Source organism: Jaculus jaculus, chromosome 1 (genome assembly GCF_020740685.1).
Source record: "Jaculus jaculus isolate mJacJac1 chromosome 1, mJacJac1.mat.Y.cur, whole genome shotgun sequence".
NCBI classification, from domain to species: domain Eukaryota; kingdom Metazoa; phylum Chordata; class Mammalia; order Rodentia; family Dipodidae; genus Jaculus; species Jaculus jaculus.
In genome coordinates this window covers 115,612,059-115,626,944 of record NC_059102.1, presented here as the reverse complement: position 1 = coordinate 115,626,944, position 14,886 = coordinate 115,612,059, and the positions used below count along the sequence as shown (strand labels likewise).

General features: G+C 41.6%; 1 pseudogene; it reads right to left on the bottom strand.

The window, feature by feature from the left end:
- LOC101595929 overlaps positions 1 to 4,819 on the bottom strand; it is a 69,901-nt pseudogene extending 65,082 nt beyond the window's left edge.
- Positions 4,820 to 14,886: the final 10,067 nt, after the last annotated feature.

Genomic DNA, 14,886 nt, shown 5'->3' with positions numbered 1-14,886 from the left:
TTTTTTGATTAGTATAAAGAAAATTCCTCCACTCACTTCGGATGTTAAGTTGGTAAACCTCTAGTTGGTAAAATCTCAGGGAAGATCCATTTACTGCCCTTTTAATCAATACACCCACCTTTTCTTCTTGTAGGTGTCAGTATCCTGAGTATTGACCCAATTCTTCCAGGTTCTTATTCCTTGAATACTTCTGTAAGACTTGAATTTCTCAAAGAACTTTTCATGACCTTTTATTTTGAAAGTTTTACTTTAATTAATTGCAAAAGCAGAGAAGAAACAGTAAACAATATAAATGAAACAAAACTCAGGTTGAGGATCTACACATATCCTGGACATTGTCAGAGAATAAATGTAGCATTATGGATATTTTGACAATGCTATCATAAAGAAATTTTTAAAAATATATTTATTTTTTAAAGCAACAATTTTAACACAATAATTTATTTTCTCAAGGTTCTAGCAGGTAGAAGTTTTACATCAAGGATCCAGCATCTCAGTTTGTAATAAAAGTATTCAGTCTGACTTGTAGATGGATGCCTTCTCAAAGACAGAGGGGGGAAGGCAAAAGAATGATGATGAGGAGGAGAAGATGAGGAAGAAAAGAGAGGAGAGAAGGGAAAAGAAGAGCAAAGGAGCTGGGGAAAGTCAGAGAGGTTAGGGAAGAGGAGAGAGGATAAGAGGAGCAGAAAAATAGAAAAAAGGAGAGTGATGAGGAGGAGAGGAAAGAAAGTAGGCAGGAGATAAAATAATAGAAACAGGGAAAAATATAATTACGATAGTGATATGAAATAAAATGTAAATCTATTTTTATAAGGACACTACTCCTGTACATCAGAACACACATCCTAACCTCTGCATCTAACCATAATCATCTTTAACAGGCCCATCTTCACACACATTACAGCATTAGGGTTGGAGGCTCAGCCTATGAATTATGGGAATACAATATGTCCATAATGGCATCACTTATTGTCCCAACTTTCATCATTATAGAACTCGGACACATCTATAGCCCACAATATTAAATTAAATGTCATTCTCAGAAGCAATAAAAGCATGAGGAAGACATTTTTTCTCCATACATTTTAAAATAATGTTTATTATTTATTAATTGCATTGGTTTTTTTTTTTAAATTTGTATCACTTTAAGATAAGCTATTAGTAGCATTGTCTCATTAAGTAATTTAATCATCATTCCAACATCACTGAATGCATCTTTTTGACTACAAAATCATTAGGTGATATAATTAATGGGTTCACTATTAGATGTATAGTCCATCACTGACCAAAATGTCTATTATGTAGCTGTTTCATTTGACTTGAAACATTTCCTCTGGGAGGAAGCAGGGAGGCTCATAAGGCTCAGGCAGTGAAAGAAACTTACAGGGCTTAGGAAGCTTTTAAAGAAATGAGATTTACGTGGTTCAGAAGGTCCCTATGCTTGCATTTGTGAAGTTCCCCCGAAATATTCATAAGGTCCCTATGCATGATTCAGGAGGTCCCTCTCCAGGACTCATCAGGCCCCTCTGCAAGGTTATAAAAGCCGCAGTAATTGCTGCAGAAGGGACACTCTTCAGCTGTGTACCGACTGGGCAGGGAGCTTGAGGGATGCAGCTTTCCTGAGTTGTCACATATGCTGAGGTGAGCCTTTTGATGGTACAACTGTCTTTTAGCCCTTCAAGTGATCCCTCCTCCATGCTCTTGAAAGAAACAACAGTAACTTCCCTAGCTGACTTGGGTGGAATTATTATTTTTTTTTAATTTAATTTATTAGTTTTCTTTTCAGTAAATACAGGCAGTTTGGTACCATTATTTAGGCTCATCTGTGATCTACCCCCTCCCATTAGACCCTCCTTGTTAATGAAAATGGGTCATGCATTGTGGAGTTAGCCCCCAGTTATTAGTATGATAAATGTCTCTGCAAGTCATGACCCAACATGTAACTCTGACATTCTTTCAGCCCCCTCTTCCGCAAGATTTCCCTGAGCCATGTTGGGTTCATTTTTGGTCTACTTCAGTGCTGAGGTGTTGGGGGCCTCTGAGGCTTTGGCTCTCTGATTTGGTAGGAGTTTATTTTTCTCTGCGTTGATCTCCTTCCCCTTTGTGCTGGTATCCGGTTCACAGGAAAACATCACCCTTGCTTATTTCGCCAGTTGTCCTTAGTTTCAGTTGGGCCCCTTTTGAGGTATGTTGGGGCAGCTCTCTTCTTAAGATCTGCATCTATCTGGAAAAGAGAAGCAGATTCTCCAACGGAGAGTAAGTTAGCACCTGGAAAATTGAGATAAGACTTACTTTTTTGATAGACAGTTTGATAGGTGTAGGCCCTCTTATACCCCGTGATTGATGGTAGCTTGATATTGTAGAGTGGGCTTGTGTTTGGGTATGGTTCTGACTTGTTTCCCAGCTCCAGCTAAGGGTCTAGTACCACTGAGTGGATCAGTTAGCCAAATCAAGAGCAATTGATTCCTCACCATGGCTGTGTACCACTATTGCACTTGTGTGGGCATCACATCCGGTTATTTGTTGCTAATTAGGTTAAACAATGTGTTGCTTGGACAGATCTTGGTCATTTCCCCCAGTCGCCTATGTAGCGCCTTCTGGCACTAGACATGCTGACTGTCTGGGGACTGACTCTCTCCTGGCTTCCAGCCATGTCATTCCATTTTACGTGTCAGCTGCGTATGGAGTCTTCAACAATAGGGTCTTACCACTGGCCTTTGGTGGGTCATCAAGTACTCTGACAGAAGTCTGTCATTGTTTGGGGAATCCTTGTAGGTTTCTCTGATCAAAAGCTCATTGTAGATGGTAGGCCCAAGCTGGAAGTGGGGGTTACAGGTCAGTGTCCACTGAGAAATTGAGGAAAAAGATAACTAATATACAAGAGTTAGAGAGGAGAGAGATAGAGGGGAGAGGGGGAGAGGGAGGGAGGGAAGATGGAGGAGATTTAGGTCAGTCTTGATCCTACCCTCTCCAGTGTCTTGTGGTTCAGGTGTTTCCTGTAAGGGTCTAGTGAAGGTTCAGCCATTTGGTCGGTCTTTTAGGAAGTAGAATTTTATGGTACCATTGCCGTTTGGGTCCGGATTACTGTTTTCCACCCTTTGATTCCCTCCCCGCCCTCCCATCCATCTTATTATCTAGTCCATGAAGTGCTTGCTGGGTATGTAAGGCATCTTGGGCAGATTCAGGTTAGGTGTTGCAGATGAGTGAGACTATGTGTCGATTTTTTTTCTGTGATTGGGTAAGTTCGCTGAGAATGATCTGTTCCAGGTTCAACCATTTTTCCTCAAATTTCTTTATGTCATTTTTTCTTACTGCTGTATAGAATTCCATTGTGTAGATATACCACATCTTTGTTATCCATTCTTCTAATGATGGACATCTGGGTTGATTCCAGCTTTTAGCTATTACGAATTGAGCTGCTACAAACATGGTTGAGCAAATCTCTCTGGCTTTTGGTTTGAAGGTTTTAGGGTACATGCCCAGTAATGGTATAACTGGGTCTGTTGGTATTTCTATTTTTAAAAATATTTTTATTTACTTATTTTTAGAGCTAATTTGAGAGTTGATAGTTTATTGCTAAAAGTGAAAAATTTCTGTTTTGTCAGTTTCTGTAATTGTAGTATTGCTTCCAACTGTCGTTTTAATACTCTACAATATTTGAGAATTTTTTAGCAAAGACAATAGTTTAAAATGTTAGTCACCTTTTATAACATAATTAATGATGCTATTCAGATATATTAGAGTTTTTATAAAAGAGACATATTAAAATGTATTTGTGTCGTGACTATCAGGTTACTTTTTATTATACAAAAATTCTGTAATGTTATTAAAGAGTCCTGAAAAGAACTAGCCTTCAAATTAAGGTTGATATAATTGATTTCCTTATATTGTTATTTTATCTTTCTCCTTTATTTTTTTCTTCTTTTTTCTATTAGTTATGTACACAGTGTATACAGTCATGTTGGTATCATCGTTAGCCTCTTCCCCAACCTCCCCCCTCTGCAGGGACCCTCCTTGTTGGGGAATGTGGGTCATGCATTGTGGGGCTAGCCATCAGTTATGGATAGGAGGTGATGCCTGTGTGCATAATGACCCAATGTGTAGCTCTAAACTTTTTTCTGCCCCCTCTTCTGAAAATTTTCTTGAGCCATGTTGGGTTCATTTTAGTTATTTTTAAGAGAAAAAGAAAGAGGGAGGGAGGGAGGGAGGGAGGGAGGGAGGGAGGGAGGGAGGGAGAGAGAGAGAGAGAGAGAGAGAGAGAGAGAGAGAGAGAGAGAGAGAGAGAGACTTGACTTGCTATGGTATCTTGCCACTGCAAACACACTCTAAATGCATGGGCCACTTTATGCGTCTGGCTTTAAGTGGGAAATAGGGAGCTGAACTCAGTCTGTCATGCTTTTCAGACAAGTGCCTTTAAACACTGAGCACCATCTTCATTTTTCACTATTTTAAATTCTTTATTTATTTGCAAGCAGAGAGAGAAGACTTTTTAAGCTTTGATTTCTATAAAAGCTTATACATTTATATCCCTTGTCCCCACTCCCCTTTGCCTGAGGGCTATCTTCAGTGGGATTATCTGGGGTCATGAAGGCTGTAGTCATTCTTTGTGGGAAATTTGAGCCTCACTTCATGGCTCCTATAATCTTTCTATCCCCTCTTCCGCAATGTTCCTTGAGCCAAGGTAGGCCTACAGCAGTATGATTTAGTGTTGAGTTGAGTAGCATCTGGTTTCTTGCTTTGATGTGTTTTGTTTTACCAGAGTGTCTTTTGCCATCACCTTGGAGCTGAATGACAGTTTATCAGTGAGAACAGTACTCATGTTATCACTTCCTCTGCAATTTCTCCTAGGCCCTGGCAGATGTGGTGGAGGTGGCACATCTCATGATATGTAATTGGGTATTTTTTCTTGTCATATTGAAGGACTGTAGAACTTCTCAATATTTTTTTCCATTTGTAAGGTCTCCAACCAAGAGTGATAACAGCTTGGATTAGAGGAATAGTCATAGTTATTTGAGAGACTTTTTGATGTGTATGCCCATTTTTCTTATCCAGAGAGCAGTAAGGAGTCTCTTTTGTGTCTGTGTTTCCTGTTCATGGGATTATAACTTGGATCCCAGTGCCAGGTATGAGTTCTATCCCACTGAAGAGGCCTTATATCCCATTGGGGAGCAGTTGATTATCAACAATGACTGTGTTGCACTATTGAAAAGGTATGTACTTCTTTTTTTAAATTTTTGTGTTTATTTAATTTATTTATTTGAGAGCAACAGACAGAGAGAGAGAAAGAGGCAGAGAGAGAGAGTGAATGGGCATGCCAGGGTTTCCAGCCACTGCAAACTAACTCCAGATGCATGTGCCTCCTTGTGCATCTGGCGAACATGGGTCCTGGGGAATTGAGCTTCGAACCAGGGTCCTTAGGCTTCACAGGCAAGCACTTAACCACTAAGCCATCTCTCCAGCCCTGTACTTCTTGAGTGACTGGTTACTTTCATAGTTTGCAGTGTACCCTGCTTATTTATGCTGCTGCTGTCCATTGTCACCCAGTTGCTCTCATAGCACATTCCAGCACTATGAAGGCAAGCCAAGAGGAATGGGCTTCCCTCTCAGTTACAGTGTGGTTTCTTGATGCCCTATGACCACAGCTTATGTGGTCTTCAGTAACAGGGTGTTATCTTTTTTCTCTGGCAGGTAATCAAGTATTTTGGCAAAGGCCTACATTGTTTTGAGGACCATATAGGTCTCTCTGACCGACACAATAAAGATAACATGTCACAAGCCTGTAAGGAACAATGGTAGTAAGCTGAGAAGTTGTCCTCTATGATTAGGAACAAGCTAAGGATACCTACTCCAACCTCTTCTATTTCCTATGGTGCAGTAAATTCTAAATGGACCATTTTTTTCAAGAAAATATAAATAAAAGGCATCTAAGTCTTAAATGAAGAAGTGAAATTATGTGTCTTTGCAGATGACATTTTGTATATATAGAAAACTTTAAGGAATCCATCAAAATCTTATTAGAACTAAAAACTAAATTTGATATTATGCTAGAATCTGAAACCTACATATAAAATCACTGGAATTTCACAAGTAATGAACAATAAGAAGAAGAAAACAGTCCAAGGTACCACATGATGTGGTCACAGGACACTGAGGAATCAAGATTTAACTGAGCTGGAGGCCACCTCTGTGATGGCTAGCCGCAATAGTGCTAGAAAGTGGCAGGAAGGCTGCTGATGGAGGAAAGTCAACATTCTTAACCAGCAGTGGATCCTGCATAGTACACAACCAACCAACCACCAGGAAAGATGGATCCATTGGTCCCATTCAGTGGGAGAGAATTTATCCCTGGTACTGAAAACTGTCAATAGCTTATGGCTTGGCAGATCATAGGCCCAAGGGGGAATCTATCACTTTTCTGTGTCTAACTGGATATGTTGTGCCCACCAAATGGAGTTGCAGATATTTCCTTGTTGTTGGGACAAGAAAGAGATTCTGAGAAATAAAGGTTTATTTCAGGCTTATAGATTTCAGGAGAAGCTTCATCATGGTTGAAGAAGCTGGCTCATTGTTTCACATCTATAACAGAGAGATGACAAAATGAATAGCCAGAACTTAATTTGGCTATCTTCACACCTAGTAGGGCTCCACCTGCTGAAGACTAAATGGGAAACTTAATCTTAATAAAAAATATCTAAGATTATGGGGACATTATATTCAAATCATCACAAATGGCCTTCTAAATTTATATTTTTATGCCAATTGATTAATGCTCTTCTCACTTTGTTTTATTAGTTTTGTACTGAGTGAATACAGTCAAGTTAGTGCCATTGTTAGCCTTCTCCCTGCCCTCTCCCATTCCACAGGGACCCTTCTTATTGGGGTCTATGGGTCATACATTGTTGGGTTAGACATCAGTTATGGGTAGAAAGAAATTAGAAGAGTTGGTTGTGGTTACTGAGGAGATCCATGACTTGTTAAGGTGATGAAATAAAGTGACACTTGAGTGCTCAGCACTAGATGAGACATCTCTATCACACACACCAGAGTGCATGGAGCACTGCAGAGGAGGAAGAGGAATGATATTAATGCCACTCTCACTGTTTGTCAGTGAAGTTTAATATTGGAGATTGCTGTGGCTACTGAGGAGTCTAAAAACTCATTAATGCTCTGAATACAAGAAGCTGTTGAGAGCTTAACATTAATATGACATCTTGATAACACCCTCAAAAGCTTAGGGAACATTGTTGAAGAGAGGGTGAAAAGAATGTAACAAACAACACTATCCTCCGGACATGCATGTACTTGTGCCTTCATAAACTTGCAGTGGGGGTCAACACCTCCAAAAAGCATACACAAAATTGAGCCCATCAATATTTTGACACAGATGAACTAGGAAAAGGTTGAGACATTAAAATACAAAATGAAGCACATGGAAAGAGGAGCAGGTTAATTAGACTTGTGGTGTGGCAGGAAAGACTAATGAAGATAATTATGATCAAGTTACCATATATTTATCTAATATTATTCTCAATTAATAAAAATTCTTTTCCCCTTAACATTAAGACATATAGAAATGGGAATAGAGTGATGGCTCTGTGGAGAAAATGATTTTTGCTTTAGCATGAGGGCTTCAGTTCAGATCTCCTGGACCCACATGAAAGATGGCTGTAGTAGCATGCATCTTGTGGTGGTTTGATTCAGGTGTCCCCCATAAACTTAGGTATTCTGAATGCTAGGTTCCCAGCTGATGGAGATTTGGGAATTGACGCCTCCTGGAGAGAGTGTATTGTTGGGGGCGGGCTTATGGGTATTAAAGCCAGTTTCCCCATGCCAGTGTTTGGCACACCCTCCTGTTGCTGTAGTCCACCTTATGCTGGCCAGGGGGTGATGTCCACCCTCTGGTCATGCCATCGTTTTCCCCTGCCATCGTGGAGCTTCCCCTCGAGCCTGTAAGCCAAAATAAATCTCTTTTTCCCAGAAGCTGCTCCTTGTTGGGTGATTTCTACCAGCAATGCGAACTGGACTGCAACACATCTGTAATACTTGCAATGAGGAGGTAGAAGCAGTGGGATCCTTGGAGCTTCCTGGCCAGCTAGTGTAGCTGACTGCTGAGCTTTGTGTTTAGTGAGAGATCCTGTCTTAAAATATAACATGGAGCATGACTAATGAAGACACTTTACATCGTTATCTAGTCTTCATGCACACACATGGACCCAAAAAGGAACAAATATGGAAACATATGCACATACCCCACACACAGATACACAAAAAATAGAAATCAATTTAACAATATAAGAGCTGCACACTCGACTCTATAACCATTGGTGAAAGAAAATGAAGAAAACACACAAAAGATACCACATAATCATGCATTTTAAGAATATTGATATGTTACTCAAAGCAATCTAAAGAAATGAATACATACATATAAAAATCCATATTGCACCCATAGCAATAGAAAAGATAATCCTACAAAACATATAGAACTACACACCATCCCCAAACATGTCACAATCGGGCTGTTGAATGGACTCACTACTGTATATTTATTGTTCAAAATGATGGGTTTCATTATGACATTTTCATACACATCTGTCATATACATTGCTTAACTTTACTCTCTGTTACCTTCTCTTGTCTTCCTTTCCCTACACCTGATGGTTCCCTTCCTCTTCTTAAATATTCCCTACTCTGATTTCAAAACATACATGCAATGTAGATTTCAAAAATCAAATAAGACTTATGACAATCTTTCTGTGCTGCTAATTTCACTTAATATGATGATCTATGCTTCTTATTGTATTGCAAACCATATTTCTTCATTCTTCTTTTGTTATGGTTGGATAACATGCCATTGTATATGTGTAGAAAATTTTATTTATTCATTTATATTTTGAAGCACAAAGCAGTCTTGAGCAAGACTGAAACTTTTGTCCTTTTAAAAATGGCTTTTTTGACTGCATTGAGGTAGTAACTCATTGTCAGTTTGATTTTTATTTCTGTTATGACTAGTGATAAAAATTTTAAGTTATTTTAAGATTTACTTTTATTTATTTATTAGAGACAGAGAGAGGGAGAGAAAGAGAGAGCGTATGGGTGTGAGAATGGGTGCACCAGAGCCTCTAGCCACTGCAAATGAACTCCAGATGCAAGCGCCACCATGTGCATCTGGCTTATGTGGAACCTGGAGAATTGAACTTGGGTTCCTAGGCTTTGCAGGCAAGTGCCTTAACCACTAAGCAATCTCTCCAGCCCATGATGAATGTTTTATTTGCTATGTACACAGTGTATACAGTCATGTTGGTACCATTGTTAGCCTCCTCTGTGCCCTCCCCTCTCCACAGTGATCCTCCTCATTGGGGATTATGGGTCGTGCATTGTGGGGTGAGCTATCAGTTATGGGTAAGAGGCAATGTCTCTATGCATAATGACCCAAAATGTGGCTCTAACACAGAGGCTTCCAAGACCTCATTACTGAAGCAGACCTAAAATGAACCCAACATGGCTCAGGGAAATTTGCAGTAGAGGGAGCAGAAAGAATGTTAGGGCCATGATGAAAAATTTTAAGTATACATGCTGGCCCTGCATATGGCCTTCTTTAGAAACTATATTATTCTTAGTCATTTTTAGTCTAATTATTCAGCATTTTGCTATTGAGCTATTAGAAAATTTCATATATTTTAGATATTAACTCCTCATCAGATATAAATTTTCAAAACTCATCTATTATATAAGCTTTCTTTCACAAGATGAATATTTTCTTTTCTGAGCAAGTGTTACTGTTTGATGCATCCCCAACTTTCTATTTGGCTGTGTCTTTGCAGTATTATTTATTTTGCAACTCATATCAAGGCATGAAGCTATTTTTAAAAATTTTGTCTTCTCTTGAACAGTAGGGTGAATAGAGCAAATAACATGGTATTTATGTCAGAAAAGGTATAAGAGGGTTTTGAGTTAGCTCACTGAAAGAAATAATATGTATTTACAGTGATGCATATAGCAGTTTCCCAGAATTGGTAATGACACAATACACACATATGCAAAACATCATATTTTATATAAATATATTTTGTATGTTACAGTATGTAATACATATAAATATATTCTAGATTATAAATATATCATATATTACATTTATATATATATGGCATTATCAAGTCCACTTGTACTGGAAAGATGGAACTGCAGAATGTCTGAGAAGCATGGGAAATCAAAAGTCTAATTAGAAGTTGTAGCCAAACACACATGAAGGAATGTTGAAACTGAAAAATCATGTCAAAGAAACTTACCACTTTCTATGTTCCATATTACTTTAGAACTTTAATCTCATAGATATGGTATATTTCTTTTCTTTGCTTCTCCTTCCCTTGCACTCATTCCCCAGGAATAGCAACTGTAACCCTGACAAAAAAACAGTATAAGAACCTACCAAACTTTGCTCAACCATGTTCATAGCTACTCAATTCATAATAGCCAAAAGCTAAAATTAATCCAGATGTCCATCACTAGACAAGTGGATAACCAAGATGTGGTATATCTACATAATGGAATTCTACACAGCAGTAAGGAAAAATGACACAATGAAATTTGAAGAAAAATGGTTGAACTTGGAACAGATCATTCTCAGTGAACTCACCCAATCACAGAATATAATTATCACATAGTGTCACTCATCTGTGGGTCCTAATCTGAATCTGCCCAAGATGCTGGCATACCTAATAAGCATCTTGAAGTCTGGACAATAGGGAGGGTGAGGTGGGAGGGGAGGTTAGGGGTGGGGAAGGGACACAAAACTGGACCCAAATGACAATGGTACCATAAAATTCTATATCCTAAAAGACAGACTATGTGGTTGATCCTTCATAAGGTCCTCAGAAGGAACACCTGAATCACAGGATCCTGGAGAGGGTATGATCAAGACTAACTTTTCCTGTTTCTCTCTCTCCCTCTTCTCTCTTTGTCTTTTATATTACCTATCTTTTTCTTCCTTCTTTTCCCTTGGCACTGGCCTTTAAAACCCAGTATCAGCATATGGTTAATATCCACAATGAACTGTTGATCAGAGAGACCTACAAGGTTTCCCAAAAGAAGAAAGATTTCTATCAGGGTACTTGATGACCCACCAAAGGTTAATGGTAAGACCATACTGCCAAAGACACCAAATGCTCTTGGTACAGAACATGGAGTGACCTGCCTGGAATCTGGAAGAGAGTCAGTCCCCAGAAGGTTAGCTCATCTAGTGCCCGAAGGTGTTACATGAGTAACTGGGGGAAAATGACCAACACCTGTCCAAACAATTCGTGGTCTAAGCTACTCAGCAGCAAACCACCTGATGTGATGCTCACACAAGTGCAATAGTGGTACACAGCCATGGTGAGTAGCTAACTGCTCTTCATTTGGCTAACAGATCTGCTCAGTGTAACAGAACCCATAGCTGGATCAGGGAAACAAGTCAGAACCATATCCAAAAAACTAGCCCACTTTCCATTTTCAAATTCCCACTAATCGTGGGCTACAAGAGGGCCTACACCTATTACATTTTCTCTAAAATAATAATGGTTATCCCATTTATCTGGTGCTGAAATCACTATCAGTTGGAGAATCTGCTTCTGTTTTTCAGATGGTTACAGAATGTGAGGAGAGAATCAGCCCATTGCACCTCACCAGGACCCCAGCTGAAACCATAGAGTACTGGGGAAATGAGCAAGAGTGCTGCTTTCTTGCTGAACCTGGTACCAGCACAAGGGTGAAGGACATACATACAGAGGACACTGAACTCCTACCAAGCCAGGTATACAGAGACACATAGGCTTCAAAGATCTCATCACTGAAGTAGACCTAAAACGAATCCAACATGGGTCAGGGAAATTCATGAAAGAGGGGGATGGAAAGATTGTTAGAGACACATGTTGTGACACTATGCATAGAGACATTGTCTCTTACCCAAAACAGATGGCTCTCACCCTAGGTTAGAGAATCGGGAGCTTTTTGGTCAGAGAGAAGGACACGAAGAGGCAGGAGATCTCCGTGTGCTAGGGAAAGGAGGACCCTGACAGACAGAGCCTTTGACTATGACTGTGAAGTCAAAGGATGCCGGTTCGAATCTCCGGGACGTAGGCAAGCCCAAGAGACCAGGGGGTGCTCGTGTGCTTTTGGTCACCTGCTGGACCCATTCCCTCAATGGGTCCTTTTCTCTTCTCAATCTCTCACTTTCTCTCTCATAGTTAAATAAGTCGAATATCTTTTTTTACCCCTTGCATGGAGCGGAGGGGAGGTGTGTTGGTGTGGGTCTGTGATGAAACCGTGCTCAACAGGGGCTTGGGAATAGAGAGGGCTTCCTTAGGCGGCAGCTGTCATGTGTACCTTGCCATTTTGTTCTGATACAAGGTAAGCCAATGAATTCCTATTCAAGACAGGTCAAGAAGGAATTGCAGAGCCTGTCGGAGTAGCGTTCAACCCAAAGGCAACAGTCCTCGCGCCTCTGTCATTGGGGGGAAGAAGACCCCGCTCCTTGGAAGTCCTGGACTTATCAGGCTCTCTCTCAAGACACCCTGACCAGCATCCCCGCATGTTTCAGAAGAGGTGGCACCTACTCATCACCAATAACAAGGGTAAGTGAGCAGTCCACAAACATGGACTCAGACGTTCTGGACGATTTTGGAATCTCTGAACATTTGGTATGTGTGGCGGGCTCTCCTGCTCTAGCAGCCGGCCTGGCGCTCGTGGAGTCCCTCCTCCTGCAGCTAATTAAAGGACACTTTGCAGAGCTGTCTCATTCCCAGAGAAACACACCCTCCACGCCCTGCTCCCTCACATTTCACACAGTCCCGTTCCACTAGGCTCCCCAGTTGTAAGTGACGGGGTGAACCTGCAGAAATTGCTCCCTTTCCACAAGAATGCCTCGGGCTGGCCCATGGAAGTGCGTCGGCCATCTTTGTGAATTCTATAAATCTGACCCTTTTTCTGAAGAGAGCCGATTCTCTAACCTAGGGTGATAGCGTTTGCTCTCACCCTAGGTTAGAGAATCGGGAGCTTTTTGGCCAGAGAGAAGGCCACGAAGAGGCAGGATATCTCTGTGTGTTACGGCAAGGAGGCCCCTGACAGACATGTGACTCAAATGGTCACATCCGCATGGGACATGCAGAGCTTCCAGGTGAAGTCAGAAGCCACCATGGAGTCCTATGCCCCTTTCTAGCAGGAGGACCGACGTCTTTTTGAGGCAGTAGACACACAGGAGTCTCTCGAAAATAGGACTGACATCAAACCCATAGGCAGGTGTGGACATTCTTTATGCCTTTGAGGCCCAAGGCAAAATTGCTGAACCCATTGCACAAAGAATGAGGTGTGTCTGGGTCCAAACGTGTATTTGGAGCGTTTGGGTACCCATTCGCAGGCTCTTGAGGACCATCCTGACACGACCATGGGAGCAGGGGCAATGAAGGAGCAGAAGGGTAAGTGTTGGATAATCACTGGCGTGCCCCTCCTTCATTGGGTCACGTTCACAGATATCAAGGGAAGACGGTAAGTACGTAACACACGGTCCACTGTGAACACAGTTAGAATCTCTTGTGGCCTTCCATGCTCCTCACAGTCATGAGAAGTTCCCATGTGACGTGGAAGAAAAAGAGCAGGCAAGACTATGCTGTTTGGTGACATTGCAGAAAACACTGCACACCAGCGTCTCCGGTATCCACACAGGTTCCTGCTTTTAGCACTGGAATGATATCTTGACTTGCCAGAAAATGATAGCTATGTCTTTGTGTCAAATGGAAGTCACGTACATATTTCTCTCTTGGATATCCCTATTGAAGGACAAACATTTAGGCCTGTTTGTATCCTTTGACCCACCTGGCATAGTTTGCATTGAATGTCCGATTGTCAATGATCAGAGCAGTTGAGTATCATCCAAAGGGGGTGCTTGAAGTAGGGTCATGTGCTTTTACTGCCAGCAGAGATGAGAGGATGAAAGTGACAAGGCAGCCACCCTGTGGCTCCATCCTGAATGCCAGCCCACCTGGTAGTAGAATTCAAGCCTCGCTGGAGCAAGACAGGGCAATGGAAACCAGCCACGGGATTAGTGGGGAACGGAAGATGGCTTAGAGGACAGAGCCTTTGACTCTGACTCTGAAGTCAAAGGACGACGGTTCGAATCTCTTGTATGTAGGCAAGCCCGATACACCAGGGGGCACTTGTATGCTGTTGGTCACCTGCTGGACCAATTCCCTCAAAGGGTCCTTTTCCCTTCTCAATCTCTCACTTTTGCTCTCATAGTTAAATAAGTCGAATACCTTTATTCCCCCTTACGTGGGGCGTGGGGTGGTGGTGGTAGTGGTGTGTATCCGCGATGAAACCGTGCTCAACACGGGTTTCTGAAAAGAGAGGGCATCTTTGGGTGGCAGCTGTCATGTGTACCTTCCGATTTTGTTCTGATACAAGGTAAGCCAATGAATTCCTATTCAAGAGAGGTCAAGAAAGAATTGCAGAGGCTGTCGGAGTGGCGTTCGACCCACAGGCAACAGTCCTCGCGCCTCTGTCATTGGGGGGAAGAAGACCCCGCTCCTTTGAAGTCCTGGACTTATCAGGCTCTCTCTCAAGACACCCTGACCAGCATCCCCGCATGTTTCAGAAGAGGTGGCACCTACTCATCACCAATGACAAGGGTAAGTGAGCAGTCCACAAACATGGACTCAGACGTTCTGGACGATTTTGGAATCTCTGAACATTTGATATGTGTGGCGCCTCTCCAGCCCTAGCAGCCGGCCTGGTGCTCATGGAGGCCCTCCTCCTGCAGCTGATTAAAGGACACTTTGCAGAGCTGTCTCATTCTCAGAGAAACACACCCTCCGTGCCCTGCTCCCTCACATTTCACACAGTCCCATTCCACTA